The following is a 17608-nucleotide window of genomic DNA, read 5'->3' as shown; positions in this document are numbered from 1 at the left end:
CAAAAATGTTTAACAGTGTCTCTAAACATGATTCCGGTAAGTGTTTCAGGAGCTGATAATGTATGTTATCAGCTCCTGTAGCAGTATCGCGAGCTTGTTCTAGAGCAGTAAAAAGCTCATGAATAGAAAATATTTCATTGTAATCTTCCCCATTATCTGAATTAAAATTAATAGATTTCATTTCCTGTTGTTCTTTATATTTTTGGAATTGAGGTACATAATTCGATGAGGAAGAGTGTTTGGCTAAAGTTTCTACAAGTTTATTTGCAATATCAGATTTACTAGTTAATAATGCATCTTCGGCTTTGAGATGTTTAATGCAATTGTGAGGGCCCTTACCTTTTATTTTCTGGATCATATTCCATACCTTTGATATTGGTGTTCGTGAATTTATTTTCGACACATAATTGCGCCAGGATTGGCGCTTACTGTACTTAAAAGTACGCCGTGCCTTAGCATTTAAAATTTTGAAATTATTCAAATTATGGACCATAGGGTGGCGACGGAAATAACGCTCAGCTTTCTTCCGTGCCTTCCTAGCCTGTTTGCAGTCATCTGTAAACCATGGTTTTCGGATGTGTGGAACTGCAGAAGATTTAGGGATAGACACATCAGCAATGTTTACTAGTTCATCAGAGAAATCTTTTAAAGGATCAGGACTTTCTAACAAAAGTTCATATTTAAGTCTGCTACAACAAAACGTTTGATACAAAGGCATTCCGGTCACGGTCTCTGCACACAAAACCTTGAATTCAAGCAAAGGTATCGTTAGAGATCGCAACCGATTGTTTGATGATATGTCGGAAATTGATATAGGATCTGAAATGAAGGATCAAGGTGTACTCTACATCAAGCCGTCTTCGACGTTTGCCAAAACTGATCTTCAAGGTCAATATGACCAACTCCCAAAGCCCTGTATTATTATGGGAGATTTAAATGGGCACAACCCACTCTGGGGTAGTGTAACTACAAACACTAAAGGTAAATTGTAAAGGTAAAGGACAATGATCTATGTATTTATACTGATGGTTCAAACACACATTTAGATCCTGGTACAGGGACCTATTCTGCTCTCGAGTTGTCACTTACAAATTCAGAACTACTGAATGAATTCGAATGGTCAGTCCACGATGACCTCTGTGGAAGTGACCATTTTCCTACTATATTAAAAGCTGTAACTCCATCTGATGTTCCTCCATCATCAAGACGAAATTTTAAAAAGGCTTACTGGGCTTTATACGAAACATTGTGTGCTGAAAAACTTAAAGCAGAACGTTTTATTGACGTTCCTGATGCTATTGAATGCTTTTCTGACGAACTGAATTCCATAGCTGATGAGTGTATACCCAATTCCTCTGTATTTCCACACATAAAAAAACATATTTCAACGATGAGTGCAAACAAACTAGGAAGGTAAGGAAAAGGCAGAACACTATTTCCGTCGCCATCCTATGGTACATAAGTTAAATTAATTTAACATTTTATATGCTAAAGCGAGGCGTACTTTTAAACAGAACAAACGCCAATCTTGGCAAAATTATGTATCTAAAATAAATTCTCGGACACACATGTCCAAGGTATGGAACATGGTCCAGAAAATCATATGTAAAGGTACTAAATCTACTGTCCATCATCTTAAACATGGAGATCAGTTGCTTACTGATAAATCAGATATTGCGAATAAACTGGGTGAAACCCTTGCTAAACACTCTTCCTCTTCAAATTATGTACCAAAATTCCAGCAATATCAAAAACAAGAAGAAAAGAGAAAACTATTAATTTCAATTCTGATAATGGGGAAGATTATTATTAAGCGTTTTCTCTTCTTGAACACCATACTGCTCTTAATCAAGCTCATGACACTGCTACAGGAGCTGATAACATACATTATCAACTCCTGAAGCACTTACCAGAATCCTGCCTAGAAACTCTCCTAAATATTTTTGATGATTTTTGGACATCGGGTAACTTTCCTCCCTCATGGCGTGACGCGATCGTAGTACCCATACCTAAACCTGGACGTGATCATACGGATCCATCCAAATTATCGGCCGATTTCATGAAATAGCCGTGTTTGCATGACCATGGGACGCATGATAAATAATCGACTAGTTTGGTACTTGGAAACTAATAACCTTATAACTGATATACAGTGTGGTTTCCGTAAAAAACAGAAGTACTCTCTCAGTTCGTTTAGAATCATTTGTAAAAAATGCACTAATTAATAAACAACATGCTATCGTTTTTTATACATATGACACAACCTGGAAATATGGTATTTCAAGAGACTTACATGACTTCGGCTTGCGAGGTCGTTTACCTCAATTTATAGCAAACCTTTTAAATGACAGACAATTCCAGGTCAATTGAGGGATCGTTATTTGTGGATGATTTTATCATTTCTTGTCGTGGTAAAAATATGCATACTATTGAACGGCAAATGCAGTTGTGTTTAATAAATAGACGGTGTCTTGAAAACGGCATTAAATTTTCTAAATCCAAAACTAATTGTATGTATTTTTGCAGAAAATATACACCACATAGGGACCCTGAACTATCTCCAGATGGTACTCCCATCAAGTTGTAAAGGAGGCAAAGTTCTTGGGCCTAATCTTTGACTCCCATTCAACATTTCTGCCTCATATCAAGTCCCTTAAAACTAAATGCCTGAAGGCTCTTGACTTGTTGAAAGTTGTTTCCAACTCAAAGTGGGGAGGGGATCAAGCAACCCTCTTACACATGCATGGATCACTCGTACGTTCGAAACTCGACTATGGCTCCATCGTATATGGTGGAGCCTGCAAAAGTAACCTTAAACTTCTTGATTCTGTCCACTATCAAGGCTTACGACTTTGTCTTGGGTCTTTCAGAACTTAACCCATTGAACGTCTCTACGTTGAGGCCGATGAACCATCTCTTACTCAACGTCGTATAAAATCATCTTTACAATACAATACTAAATTATATTCTAATGAATCTAACCCTGCCTATAACAGTGTGTTCAATCTTCTTTATGAGGATTTGTATAACAAAACGTCTTCTCTTGTTCCACCTCTTGGGCACAGAGTTAAACCATTTATTTATTCTGCCGGCATTATGCTGGAAAGTATATCGCCTTCCCGTCTTCTTTCTTCTCCTTCTTGGGAGTTGGTTAGGCCAAAAGTTGACCTAACATTAACATCATTTAAAAACTGTCCTCCTTGACAGTTGGTTAGGCCACAAGTTGACCTAACATTGACATCGTTTAAAAAATCAGAAACAAATGACTTGCAATATAAACAAGAATATCATCACTTAAACCATAAATATAGCAATTACAAACCCTTATTTACACATGGGTCCAAGGACGATGGCGCAGTGGCTTGTGCCACTGTCATTGGATCGAGAACAATATCTTCTAGATTACCAGATAAGTTCTATTTTTACAGCAGAAGCTAAAGGCATATTAAGAGCTCTCAAATATATTCAAAGACACCCTAAACGTAAACAATATATAAGCTATTCCGATTCTCTTTCTTGCCTTCAGGCTATTACAAATATTTCTTGCAAACATCCACTTTTAATAGACATCGACATCGATGCCAATACGACATCGTCTTTTGTTGGTTGCCCAGCCATGTAGGCATTTCTGGTAACACACTGGCTGACCTTGCTGCTAAAGCAGCACTCAACAAATCTGTGACACCACTTCTTATTCCTTATAGTCTTTACAAAGCCACCATTAGATCTTATATCCGTGATCTCATGCAAAAGAAGTGGGACACCCAAGTGGGTGTAAATAAATTACATGAGATAAAACCTTACATTGGTTTTACCCAATTGGGATGTCAGTGAAGAGGTTATTTTACGACGATGTCGTATTGGCCACACTAAATATACTCATGCGTACCTGTTAAAAGGTGAGGATCCTCCATTTTGTATCCCTTGTGATGAGAGAGTCACGGTCAAGCAAATTCTGCTTGACTGTGTTGAATTCTCCATCACAAGGGATAAGTATTTTACATAAAACAATTAAGGATCTTTTTACCAGCGTTAATTCTCATTTAATTATTGGTGTTTTAAAAGAAATTGATTTTTTGGTTGAATTTTGAATAATATGTTTCTGTAAAAAGATGTATTTTAATGACTGGTAGTTTGAATTTGTAACTTGAATTGTTGGTGGCTGTACCCTCAAACGGGGTTGAAGTAAGGTACGTAAGTGTACAAAAATTCAAAGTAAATTCTAAATTTCCACGTTTTTAATTGTATGGCTAGATTTCCGAAATTGCTGACGGCTGAGGGGATGATGTAAATCCATCTAGGGTCCATGCAGGTACCAAAAGTACTGTGGGGATCTACCTTCCGTTGTTGGCAATCTATAGCCCAGTTTTATATTGTATTGTCCTCTATAGATAAATTGTTTTAGGCATACCTACTAGTTTTACATTCATTTCTGTGATGTTCTAGTAGTTTGACTATCCTTCGTCGACAGATTTTTATAATACTCATATCTTCAATTTTAATGTTACGTTCCCGTTACGATATGGCTGAAATATTGTCGATGTGACGTTAAATTTTAACTCACTCACACTCATGTTACCAGAAATGCCTACGTGGCTTGGTAACCAACAAAAGACGATATCGTACTGGCCAGTAGCAAGATCATGATACAGTTCAATAATTTCAATTAAAAGTGGATGTTTACATGATAAATTTTTAATAGCCTGAAGACAGGAAAGAGAGCCTGAATAGATGATGCGCTGTTTATATTTAGAGTGTCTTTGAATATATGTAAGAGCCATTAATATGGCGTTAGCTTCAGCTGTGAAAATAGAGCTGCTATCCGGTAGTCTAGAAGATATTGTTCTGGATCCAGTGGCCGTGGCCCAAGATACTGCGCCACCCTTCTTGGACCCGTCTGTGAATAAAGATTTGTAATTGTTATATTTGTTGTTAACTGATGATATTCTTGTTTATATTGTTAGTTATATGTTTCTGATTTTTTAAATGATGTTAATGTTAGGTCAACTTGTGGCGTAACCAAGGAGGAGAAAAAAGAAGACGGGAAGGCGATATACTTTCCAACTGAATGCCGGCAGAATAAATAAATGGTATAATTCTGTGTCCTACAGGCAGAACAAGAGAAGACTTTTGTGATACAAAGCCTGATAAAGCAGATTGAACGCACAATTATAGGCAGGGTTAGATTCATTAGAACATAATTTAGTAATGTATTGTAAAGACAATTTTAAACGACGTTGTGTAAGAGATGGTTCAACGGCCTCAACGTAGAGACGTTCAATGGGTGAAGTTCTGAAAGACCCAAGACAGAGTCGTAAGGCTTGAGGGTGGACAGAATCAAGAAGTTTAAGGTTGCTTTTGCAGGCTCCACCATATACGATGAAGCCATAGTCGAAATTCGAACGGACCAGTGATCGATAAAGGTGTAAAAGGGTAGTTTGATCCCCTCCCCACTTTGAGTTTGAAACAACTTTCAACAAATGTAGTGCCTTCAGGCATTTAGCTTTAAGGGATTTAAAGTGCGGTAAGAAGGTTAAATGGGAATCGAAAATTAAACCCAAGAACTTTGCCTCCTTGACAACTTTGATGGGAGAGCCATTTAATGATAGTTCAGGGTCCTTATGCGGCTTATATTTTCTACAAAAGTGTATGCAATTTTTTGGGACTTTTTGGCCGTTTTCAAGGCACCATTTGTTGTTTTTTTTTATTTAAACACAGCTGTAGTTGCCGTTCAATAGTATGCATATTTTTACCGCAACAAGAAATATTAAAATCATCCACAAAAGTGATCCGTCAATGGAATCGTTTAAAACTTTGGATAAACTGTTGATCGTGATACTAAATAATGATTATAATGATCAGACAGGGTTGAACTTACTCGGATTTCAAATTGCCTGTCTTTTAAAAACTCTGATATACGAAGAGGCAAACAGCCTCTCAAGTCAAAGTAAATCCTTCAAAATACCATGCTACCAGATCGTATCATAAGCTTTGTCGAGATAAAAAAAATCGATACTGCATGTTGTTTATTGACCATAGCATTTTTAACGAAGGATTCTAAACGTACCAAATGATCTATGGTACTTCGATGTTTTCTGAAACCACACTGAATATTTGTGATCAGGTTATTGATTTTAAGATACCAAGTTAGTCTATTATTCACCATACGTTCCGTGGTTTTACAGACACAGCTAGTTAGAGCTGTCTATAATTATATCGGTCTATAATTCGATGGATCTGTATGATCCCTGCCAGGTTTTGGTATTGGGACTACAATGGCATTACGCCAGGAAGGCGGAAATTCCCCAGACGTCCATATTTGAACAAATATATCTAAAAGTGTCATCAAGCATGGTTCAGGTAAGTGTTTCAGAAGCTGGTAATGGATGTTATAACCACCAGTTGCAGTGTCATGAGCTTGCTCGAGAGCAGTATGTAGCTCATGTAATGAAAGCACTTCATTGTCGTCTTCGCCGTTATTTGATTCGAAATTAAGTTTTGTCTTTTCCTGTTGTTTCTGATATCTCTGAAACTGAAACATAATTGTCGATGATGAATTCTTGGCAAGAGTAACGCCGATTTTATTTGCAATTTTAGACTAATCAGTAATTAAATTATCACCATCTTTGAGATGGTGCACGGTAGATTTGGAACCTTTGCCTTTAATTCTTTGAACCATATTCCATACCTTGGACACTGGTGTGCGTGAAGTAAGTTTAGAGACATAATTTCTCCAAGATTGTCGTTTGGTTTGCTTGAAGGTACGACGCGTCTTTGCATTAAGTATCTTAAATTTATTTAAATTTTGGGCAGTTGGATGACGGCGAAAATAATGTTCTGCCTTTTTCCTCGCTTTTCTGGCCTGTCTACAGTCTGCATTGAACCATGGTTTTCGTACATGTGGAGTCGTAGAGGACTTTGGTATACACTCATCAGATATTCTATTTAAAATGTCAGCAAAAGTTTGAATTGGATCAGTTATATAACTGAAATATTCAGGTCGCAGTTTTGATTCACACATAGTTTGATATAAAGACCAGTTAGAGAATCAGATGGAGTAATTTCCGAGAGGATAGTTGGGAAGTGGTCACTTCCACAAAGATCATTATGAACAGTCCAGTCAAATTCCTTGAGGAGGTTAGAATCTGCAAGAGACAAATCTAGAGAGGAATAAGTGCCAGTTGCAGGATGCAGATATGTGTTTGAATCATCATTAAATATGCACAGATCATTATTTGAAATGAAATCTTCGGGTATTTTGCCTTTAGTATTAATGTTAGTACTGCCCCAGAGTGGGTTGTGACCGTTTAAGTCACCCATAATAACACATGACTTCGGGAGTTGGTCATAGAGTGATTGGAGATCTGTCTGCTGAAGTGTTAAGGAAGGTGGGATATACAGAGAGCATCATGTAGATGCTACTCCCAGAGTCAGTCGCACTGCAACAGCTTGTAGATTAGTTTTAAGTGTAATAGGGCTGTGAATAACATCCTGCCGTATAAGGATAGTAGAACCTGAAGTAGCCCTATCCCTTGGAGGGGCAAAATAGTGATACGCTTCAAACTGACGTAACTTTAAATTATCTGTCTGTTTTAGATATGTTTCTTGCAGACAGAATGCCGATGGTGTTAAATCCTGGACTCTCCTACAGCAAAAGCCATCCCTTGATAGTCTGAAGATAATAAGCGTATGGAATGCTCAGTCTGCTAGAACTGTTGAAATTGCTGACTACATCATAGAATCAAACATTGACATTCTTTTCTTAACTGAAACTTGGTTGTCAGTAATTGGAGATGAGTCAAAATGCTCTGAGATCACACCAATTGGTTACAAACTTCACCATGTACCTCGACTTAGTGGTAGAGGCGGAGGTATAGCTATGATACATAAGAAGGACATGGTTATCAGTTTCTCTAAACTCACTGATAGATTCGTTACTTTTGAGTACATGGTGGCTGTCATCAGCTTCGGGAAAAAGACATTGAAGACTTTCTGTCTATATAGACCCCCACCCTCAAAAGGAAATAATCTGAAAAACTCAGATTTTCATACAGCACAGCAAAAATAACTTGGTTTCCGTTCTTGCGGAAACCTGATGGATACTGGGTAATGTAGGTTTCCGCTAGGTTTCAGTTTCAGGAAACGCGCAATGAGAGTTTCCGCATAGTTTCCACAACTGAAACTAACAAGACTTAGTTTCCGTCATGTATCCGTCAACTGAAACTGTAGCTGGAAGTTTCCATTTAGTTTCAGTTTACTGAAACCTTTATAGCTGGAGTGAGTAAGTTTCTGGTCTTGCGGCAACCTTGTGGATCTCGGGTAATGTAGGTTTCCGCTAGGTTTCTGTACAAGGAAGATGACAATGAGAAATCGCTTAGTTTAGAAAACTGAAATATGTTGTATTATCTTGTTATATTTATTACATATTTATTTGAACAAAAAACAAACTCTGGAAATGTTATGATTCAACTGTTTCATTTCTTAGAAAAGCTCACATTTTAATGCAACAGGGCAGTTGCAGTAGCACACAATTCGCTGTATTAAGAAACTGGGGCACTCAGAGAAGAGTAACAGAATTCTCTCCACACAAGCATTGCTCAGGAAGTAGGCACACTGAATGAAGACGAGCTAGCCACTACACAATGTGCTTTGTTCTTTTGTAGATGTTTGTTGGTGTATGCGAGTCCTGGTTAATATCTGGCGAAACATCTGAATCCGAATCAATCAGGCTCTCACATTGTGGTGGTAATAGCTCGCAAACCTTGAATGTGCTGTTAATATCTTGGTCACTGTCAGTGTCTGGAAAGGAAAAGGACATTCAGTTTGAATCATCAATTCAACTGACAGACAATTCACTGAAGAAAAGCTTGTAAAATCTGACATTTCCAATGAATGAAACACAGCAATATATATGATAATGCAGATAACATGTATTACAAATATTAAATACGTATTACCATTTGCTCACTTTCAGTTATTACAGTTACATGTATGATACATACATTAAATATGGATAGCAAAGTGACAGTGCAAACTCGATTTTTAGTGAAATCTAAAAATTCTTTGATGACTAACCTGATGAAACATTTGTCATTCACCCGAAAAATCTTTACAAACTAACAAACATCTTGTCGTTACGGAGATGGAGATAACGTGTTTCTCTTGAAACAGAAGTCTGGCAGTGAGGACAGAAAAGCCGTATTTCTCCTGGAATTTAAAATATATATGAATATATTACGCTTGAATCCATGTACAGTTTACACTTTGAGTGAGGTCAAAAAGGTTTGTTGTATGTATTTACATAGTGTCCGCTTCATTATAAAGCTATATGAATAATATTGTTATAAAAGAGATTCCCTTACCGGGCATATAACAGATAATATAGCGTGAATTATAAATACCAATGAAGGCGTCATGTCATTCTCCGAGTTTGTTGGTCCACAATCCATATCTGTAAATCAAATAACACAATGATTCTTTCAGAAATATGAAACTTGAGGTGTGATGATAATGTCAATGCATTGTAGGGCTAACACATGCAACATGTACTGATGGACAAGGTTTTAATGGTTATAAAACAAATATCAAATCATCAAACTGATTAACTGGTACAATTGGATACACAGGACTGACACAGAACATAAGATACTAGATAATTTGATGAACTAATAAATGTATAATGTGACTTGGTTGAAATATTTCTGGAGTACAGATTGTATGAATAGATATAACGAAGACATATATACGGAATATCTCTGGGTACCCATGTTAAAACAAATATTGTAGAAACCAACCATATTTCAGAAACTTATTTCTCGTGATTTTAGGCTGTCGTTCTTGACAATTACTTGTCGCAATGTCCACAAAGAACTGTGTCCCTGCAGCAGAAAGTGCCACGAATAGTCTACAGAAATTATGCATGTACAAATCATAGCCAAAGGGTCAGTGGGATTGTGCTTCATTCTCCATTCACATTGACAAATGAATTAAGGTTTGAAAGAAATTGTGACACATCACCAAATTATATTAGTAATAGTAGTAAAGGTATTCATCAAGTTAACTTAAAGGGTAGATAGGGATAGTAGATCTGGGTGTATAACTGTAAAGAACAAGCAATGTTAATATTTCTAACCCCCGTGCATGTTTTGAGCACTGTGCGTAAATTACTTACATGGTACGTGGGGGGGGGGGGGGGTCCATCCAGGAGAAATATATACTCCCTTCTCCTGACAGGATTTTAGAAAATAACTTATTTGCCACAAAAGTTTCCCATGAGTGCTAAATTAAAGTAAGGCCTGTTAAAGTAAGGTGAACATGTTTTCACAATTAATCACTGTTAATAATCACAAGGCCTACATATTGATGCTTGACACTGAGAAAAAACAATCAGTGACGCTAATGCGATGAAAAGACTGCTAAAACCATAACTGCCCACTGTTGTCACTTTGAGTACTTACATTCAATCCGCTGAATTCCACTTTTCACACTCCCCTTTGATGTCGGCAATGTAAACAAATAAGCGAATGGCGACAGGATCACGTCCACGCGAGACTATCTAATTGTTACAAAAACAACTCACAACAGGGTGTACCTTCCTCTTTTGTTGTAGAACGAGGAAATCTACTGTCAAATGGTCACATTAGATTTATTTAAAAAAAACAATGACAAAACTGTCTATTTCCCGTGAGTGTTAGCGAGACGCCATCTTGTTTGGCGGGTAGGAACAAATTTGTTTTCCTACCAATTATTTTCAAAACTTTAAGCATAAGATGGCTGCGTCGTGTAAACTTGGCCATGGCCACCTCACTTTCCCCAAAAGCACTCGACGAAAGAATTCGCGACTTGGAGAAGAAAGCAGAGAACGGATGCGAGAAACTCGGAGTACCTCGGATGTGTCAGGTAAGACCGAGGTTTTTTTATTGTCAAATAACGTTTAAAGAATTATTGCATCCGGATAGATTCTAAAGTTTATCCCGCGAATGTATATTTCCGTTCGTATTATTTTTAAATGTTACCGTAAAATGTAAGTAAAATAGGCCTGAAAAATAAGTTTGTTTATATTCCATCTCAATAGATCGACATGGTATAGAATACACCAAGCTTGTATTTTTAAGTAACTATCTTAGTACTAACCACAAGTATTTATTTAAGTTTAAAGGGGCAGACTTTTGATTTTAGTGCTCCTGTTAATAGTTTGCAAATTTTAGCGTTGCAACTCGGTTAACACTTTTACAAAAAGGTGTGTGTGTGTGTGTGAGGGGGGGCGGGGGGGGGGGCGAGGGGATGAATTACGATCTGCATCACAAAGATCCGCCATATGTAGTGGTTCACTCATGGGTTTACTGGGTATTGCAAGATATATTTCACCTATTCAGATATATTTTAAAGAATGATAAAAATGATGGGCTTGTACAATGACAACATTTCGGTGTATTTTATTAAATGAAATCCTGGATCATTAGTGAAATGAAATTGTTTACCCCCAAATTCGCTCAGAGGGGTTAGATGTGTTTCTGAACTATTTGAGGCAAACACTAAATTCATATAAGAAACTGTTAGCTTTGCGTAGGATACATTTGAAATTTCATGTAATTTTTCAGTAATTTAATACATATGTGTTGACCATAATCATATATATATATTTAACGTATTTGATTTAATCTTTCAGGCTGTTGTGAGAAAAATCTTGACACGACTGCTCCTGGAGGATCAACCTTGTCTATCGAAGGTATGTGCTCATGTTACTAGGTAATTTCACTTTGAATATTTCATTAATTCACTTATTCCTACGTACGTTTTCTCAAAATGAAAAATATGTGACAGCATCATTTGCAAATGGATTTGAATAGCCGGTAAACTAAATCAGTTTAACATTACACCTGTGTGAAATTGCCATCAAACTGACCCCTTGATTTTACAATGCTTAATTGCTGCAAGGTTATGTCATGTGATATAACTAAACTTCTTTTAGCATGATCTTTATGTCAGTTGTTCACTTACCGGTTGCATAACTTTGGCAAACATCACTTACCGGTTGCATAACTTTGGCAAACAGGATGTACATAGAATTTGCACGAAATAACACAAAGGATGGGTAGCCTTTTTGGAAGTTATTTTAAATCATTTAACTACAAAATGGTAAACTTTCAGAACAATATATGTATTCAAAGTGATAAATCTGTAGTTGGTTGTATAATTTTCACTGACAATCTTTAATTTTAATTAGACATTGTATTGAATGCATGATTGAATGAAGTGCAAGGAAAATGACATTTGTTTTTATTTCAGTAAAGCCGATGACGAGGACTCTATGAATATAGCAGTCAAAGAAACAAGTGACTATATCACGACCAAGGATGGTCAGTAGGATCTTGTGAAGGTAATTTTCACTCACCTGCCTGTCATTATAAATAGTTAATGATTTAATTAATAGTGTAAAGACAGATTTATCGATGTTAACTTCAGTAACCCAGCCAGCATGGCATATATAAATACCTTTGTCTAACAGATGAACTAAAATGTGTGAAACATGCTGTAGAGTACTTTAAACATTTATTTTCAGAAGCGATTTGTAGAGTGTGGCGGAACAGGCGTGATGATCACAGTAGACAAGAAACCGGAAAGAAAGTGTCACACAGAACAGTAGCAAAAAAAAAAAAAAGAAAAGAATGAAATCCGTAAGTATATCTATTCGAATAATAACATGTAACAATTCTTCTCATTACAATGTCTGATGACAGATTCTAAAAGTTCCGGAAATATACATTTAAAATGTTTATGGATTATTGCTTTTTACATTCTTAAGATATGTAACACATGATTCAGATCATAATTTCATAAATCATAACATAAGAATCATGTCAGTTAATGATGATATATAAACATGCTACTACACTTCACATGACTACATGTCACTTCAGAGCAACAGATTGTGTGTCCATAAGAAAATAGGATATGCCATTAAACATGATGAACTGCTTAACTTGTGTTCGGGTGATTAATCAAGTAAATAATTTTTCACGAAACTTCCTTTTTAATAATTTGCAATCCATCTTGGCATTATGGTTTATCTGTTGATTGATTTTTGTTTTATTTTCAGAAAATTGCACTGTGCATGAAAAGCTTGAAAACTATTGACTGGCCAGATCGACGAAAGGAAAGGGTTTCAACTATACTTACCTTGGAAATGACTTCACCAGTTGTGAGTGATGACGGAGATGCCAATTTATTGCTCTCTTACCCCTTTACCTGGAAATCTAAACTCAAGACGTCTGCACTGGACTCAGCCACAATTTTTAACGCCACCACCAAAGCTAAGGCCAACATGAAGACCAGGATGCGGCATCCAACCAGAATGACAGAGATATCCGCTGAAGGATGCCCAAGTGGGCTAGTAAATAGCTAATCGATCACATGAACGCAATTTTATCTGTGATCAATTAAATTTGAATTATTCTCAATGTAAAACTTTAATAGTTTTGATATTCTGATTGTATTTCAATTAATACAATTGTATTCAATCTTAATTTTTATCTATTTTCCAAGAGACCTTTATTTACTTTAAATACAGTTTTTGTACTTTCAATGTAACCTAAGTTCTTTATTGCATTTTATTTCATTGTTGTATTGTATTGCATGGTGTGTGTTATTATATGTTTAGCATTGACTAACTGGGGTGTGTCTTTCTGTGTCAGCGTGAGGAGGTGCAGGAGGAGTCAAGGGATGCAGCTGTTATAGCATGTTTTTAGAAATATTTTTGTTATAAGTTACAAATGTTGATCTGTTATCTAATGCTATATCTTTTAATTATTTATTAGATATATGTTTGATCCATATTTGTCTAAAAATAAACAGTGAATCTTATTGTATCTTTTGTTTTTCTTTATGTATACGTGATGATTGTACACAAACTCCTTATATTGTCTTTGCCAACTAGGAGTAACAAGAATGTTATATGCAATGACACACATTGAATGACTCCTGTGAACCCGAGTAAATGAAATGCTGTGGAAAGTTTTCTGGCAACAGAAACTCTGCGGAAAATATGTAGGTCAGTTTGTAACTGAAACTCTGCGGAAACCTGATGGAGTCTTGGTAACTGAAACTCTGCGGAAACCTGATGGAGTCTTGGTGACTGAAACCCTGCGGAAACCTGATGGATCTCTAACTTAACTGAAACTCAATGGAAACTTGTTGGAGCATGGGTAACGGATACCGTGCGGAAACCCTTAGAAAGTGGGTAATTGAAAGTTTCCGTCATTGCGGAAACTCAGTGTAAAAGAACGGAAACTCACTGGATTCTTGGTGGAAACTTAAGTTTCAGTCCACTTTCCGTCAGGTTTCCGCACTGCGGAAACCAGGTTATTTTTGCTGTGCAGAGTTTTCATCACTGTGTGATTATTTAGATGGCAAGACTGGAACCTACCTGATTCTGGGAAACTTCGATGTCCAGTTTGACAAAAAAGAAAATAAACTGACAAACAACTCTTGACTCTCATGCCTTAAAGTAACATGTTGCTGAGCCCACACACAAATCTGGCCACGTTCTTGACTGGATAGTGCCTAGAGATGATAATACTATTCTTGGAGTCTCAGTCGATGAGTGACAGATGTCGGACCATTTTATGATCACGTGTCATGTTAACTTTAGCAGGCCTCCCGTCATCAAGAAGGAAGCTCAGATCCGGAATCTGAAGTCCGTTAATACTCAGCATTTCATAAATGCTCTGAAGGCATCAGCACTCCTTCGTTCTCCTCCTGATGGTGTTAATGAACTGGCAGCATTGTTTGATAAAACATTGCACGAGCTACTGAATAAGCATGCACCAATCAAAATCAAGCTAATTCGTCCTCAAGATACAGCACCTTGGTACTGTTCAGAGGTCAGAAACGCAAAAAGAAAGAGGCGTGCTGCGGACTGATGCTGGCGTAAGTAAGTCCACCGCCAGATGTACATCTCTGCACGGAATGAAATAAACAGATGTATCAGAAAGGCTAGATCAGATCACATTATTCAAGAAGTTAACACTAACAGTGATAATCCTAAGCTCTTGTTTTCCATGCTTAAGGTGATCGGCAAGAAGGCGGATGTCACTTTGCCACATGGTACTGCTACAACCCTGGCAAACAACTTTAGTACGTTTTTCTCAGAGAAAATATCAAAGATACGCCATGGTCTGGGGACCGTGTGTGATACTGTGATTTCTTCTTTCACCCCAGTCTCGGAACTGCAATTAAAGAGACTAATCACTTCATCTAAACCAACATCATGCTCGCTAGATCCACTACCCACAAAATTCCTCTTTGGATTAGTGGACGTGCTTCTTCCCGTGATAACAAAGATTGTAAACACCAGCTTGGCCACTGGAAAGGTGCTATCATGCTTCAAGAAGGCAGTTATCAAGCCATAAATCAAGAAATCAGCTCTTGACGCTCAGACCTTGAGCAACTACCGCCCGGTATCCAACTTGACATTCATGTCAAAGATTCTAGAAAAAGTTGTTAAAGCACAGCTCGTGGAACATCTTCAAAAGTCTAATCAGATGTCCCGCAGTGAAGTTCTGGCCTTTGGTGTCCATCAAGGGTCCGTGCTAGGTCCGATCCTTTTCACCATGTACACAAGACCTTTGGGACACTTGATATCAGAGAAGCATGTGGCTCATCATTTCTATGCCGATGACTCGCAGCTGGTAGACAGTTTCAGACCCACCTTAGCACTTCAGATGGAATCTTTGCATAACATGGAAAGTTGGCCACTCTGGCTAGATCGCTCATACTTTCTCGTCTGGATTACTGTAACAGCTTACTCGTGGGAATATCAGGAGATCAGCTGAACAGACTGCAGAGGATACAGAACAGGGCTGCCCGTATAATAACCAGGACTAAGTTCCATTCTCACATCTCCTCAGCTCTAAAGTCACTGCACTGGCTCAGGATCCGTGAAAGGATTGACTTTAAGATCCTTTCTTTAGTCTACAAGTCTTTTCAAAACACTGCCTCTGTCTATCTTCAGGACATGTTTGCCCACTACAAGCCCTCTAGAAATCTCCGATCAGCTGACCAACTGCTCTTGACTGTACCAGTATATAAACTGAAATCTATTGGGGCTCGATCCTTCTCACATGCAGCTGCCTCATTATGGAACTCTATCCCGTTTAACCTCAAGAGTGCACCTACGCTATCTTTGTTTAAATCTGGACTAAAAACGTATCTCTTCCAACGCTACCACTAACTGTATCCACTGTTGTCCGCCCTGTGCATATGCATAGATGTCATACGCGCTTTGAGCATGCCCCTCAGTGATGTGGAACTAGCGCTTTATAAATACCCTTATTATTATTATTATTATTATTAATTCATTATAATTGGTTCTGAGACCTCTACAATTCCACTGCACGATATTACTAAAATGACCTATTTTTTAGGTGGTTTGATAGGGGATCTGCCCCTCACTTTCTTAGAGGGCAACAAGCTATGTGCCCAAGCTATGTGAACCATATTTATTAAATATCTGTATTTGATTTTCTGAACCCTTAGAGGTCCTGCCACCTTTTTTCACGTTCCCCGTCCTTGGTTTGGCTGTATTTTTTGCTGCTGTCTTTGAAACTGTTTCTGAACGAGTCTTCTGAGTGGACTGTGACAACAATTGCACTTCATCCTGAACTTGGGTTAACATTTGACTGTTTACACATGACTCTGAAGTCTGAGTAGATTGTTCTTCTGGTATAAGAAGTTGAGGGGTATCGTTTGTAACCCATGTCAAATCTGTTTGACATTCAGTGGAACAACGGGATACTGGTAAATTTACTTTTGGCAAGCTTTCGGAGGGTGTCCTGACGACTGATGCATAGGAATCATTTCATACTGTAGATTCAACAAGCTTTTTAGCATCAGCGAAGCTAATGTTTTGAGTAAATTGACTTTGTTTTCTTCCATTTGTTTTTTTTCAAATTGTACAGTCTTTAGAAAAGGATGAATGTTTACCTGAACAGTGTGTGCATTTTTAACGGTACTTTCACATTCCTCAGTTACGTGTGAAGTCTCGCTACAGTGAGCACACGTTATTGGCTGTGTGCAGGTGTTGACACCATGACCATATTTTTGGCATCTTTGGCATAAGCCATGGCTATTTTTCAATAGTTCGTCATCCGAGCTGCCCACCCACCACGGAGTATCAAAAGGACAATGCTGAAAACAAGTGGGTTTCCAACTTGCAGCACCAAGGATACCTGAATGATATACTCAAGCAGAATAATCAAAACGTAATTATTCCACAAGATTGGCCCATGAGCCACTGCCTTCTGGGCGTACATCTTTATTACTAAATTATGAAAGTTTATCCGTTCGTTCAAAATTCAAAGGTAACATTTAGCCAAGGCTTTTGACAATTGTTTTTACGTGTCATCAAATATGTGCAAAACAATGTATACACACAGGGCTTGGCGTGACCAGCCGATTGATTGAATCGGGCCCATTCAACCACCCGTCTAGGTGAAGTCAGGGCCAAAGTGGTGTGTTAGGCAATAGGAACACGGTTCCAGGCTCGTATTGCCCTCAACCACCAGGATCCCTACCTCCACCGACACAGGGCTGCAACCCACGGCTAACG

The 17608-nt window shown here is 37.7% G+C and overlaps 2 long non-coding RNA genes across 2 annotated transcripts; one reads left to right on the top strand and one right to left on the bottom strand.

The window, feature by feature from the left end:
* Positions 1-8554: 8554 nt before the first annotated feature.
* LOC137282663 (uncharacterized) lies at positions 8555-9454 on the bottom strand. The gene is made up of 3 exons (XR_010956828.1): positions 9402-9454; positions 9076-9207; positions 8555-8799 (listed from the first exon to the last, which is right to left on the bottom strand). It is a non-coding gene; the product is annotated as an uncharacterized lncRNA (long non-coding RNA).
* A 2889-nt stretch (positions 9455-12343) lies between these two features.
* LOC137282000 (uncharacterized) lies at positions 12344-12674 on the top strand. Its single transcript, XR_010956779.1, has 2 exons — positions 12344-12379; positions 12563-12674. It is a non-coding gene; the product is annotated as an uncharacterized lncRNA (long non-coding RNA).
* The last annotated feature ends 4934 nt before the right edge of the window (positions 12675-17608 follow it).

The sequence above is a fragment of the Haliotis asinina genome, chromosome 4, assembly GCF_037392515.1.
Source record: "Haliotis asinina isolate JCU_RB_2024 chromosome 4, JCU_Hal_asi_v2, whole genome shotgun sequence".
In the NCBI taxonomy this organism is placed as follows: Eukaryota; Metazoa; Mollusca; class Gastropoda; order Lepetellida; family Haliotidae; genus Haliotis; species Haliotis asinina.
This window is presented reverse-complemented; position numbering and strand designations above follow the sequence as displayed.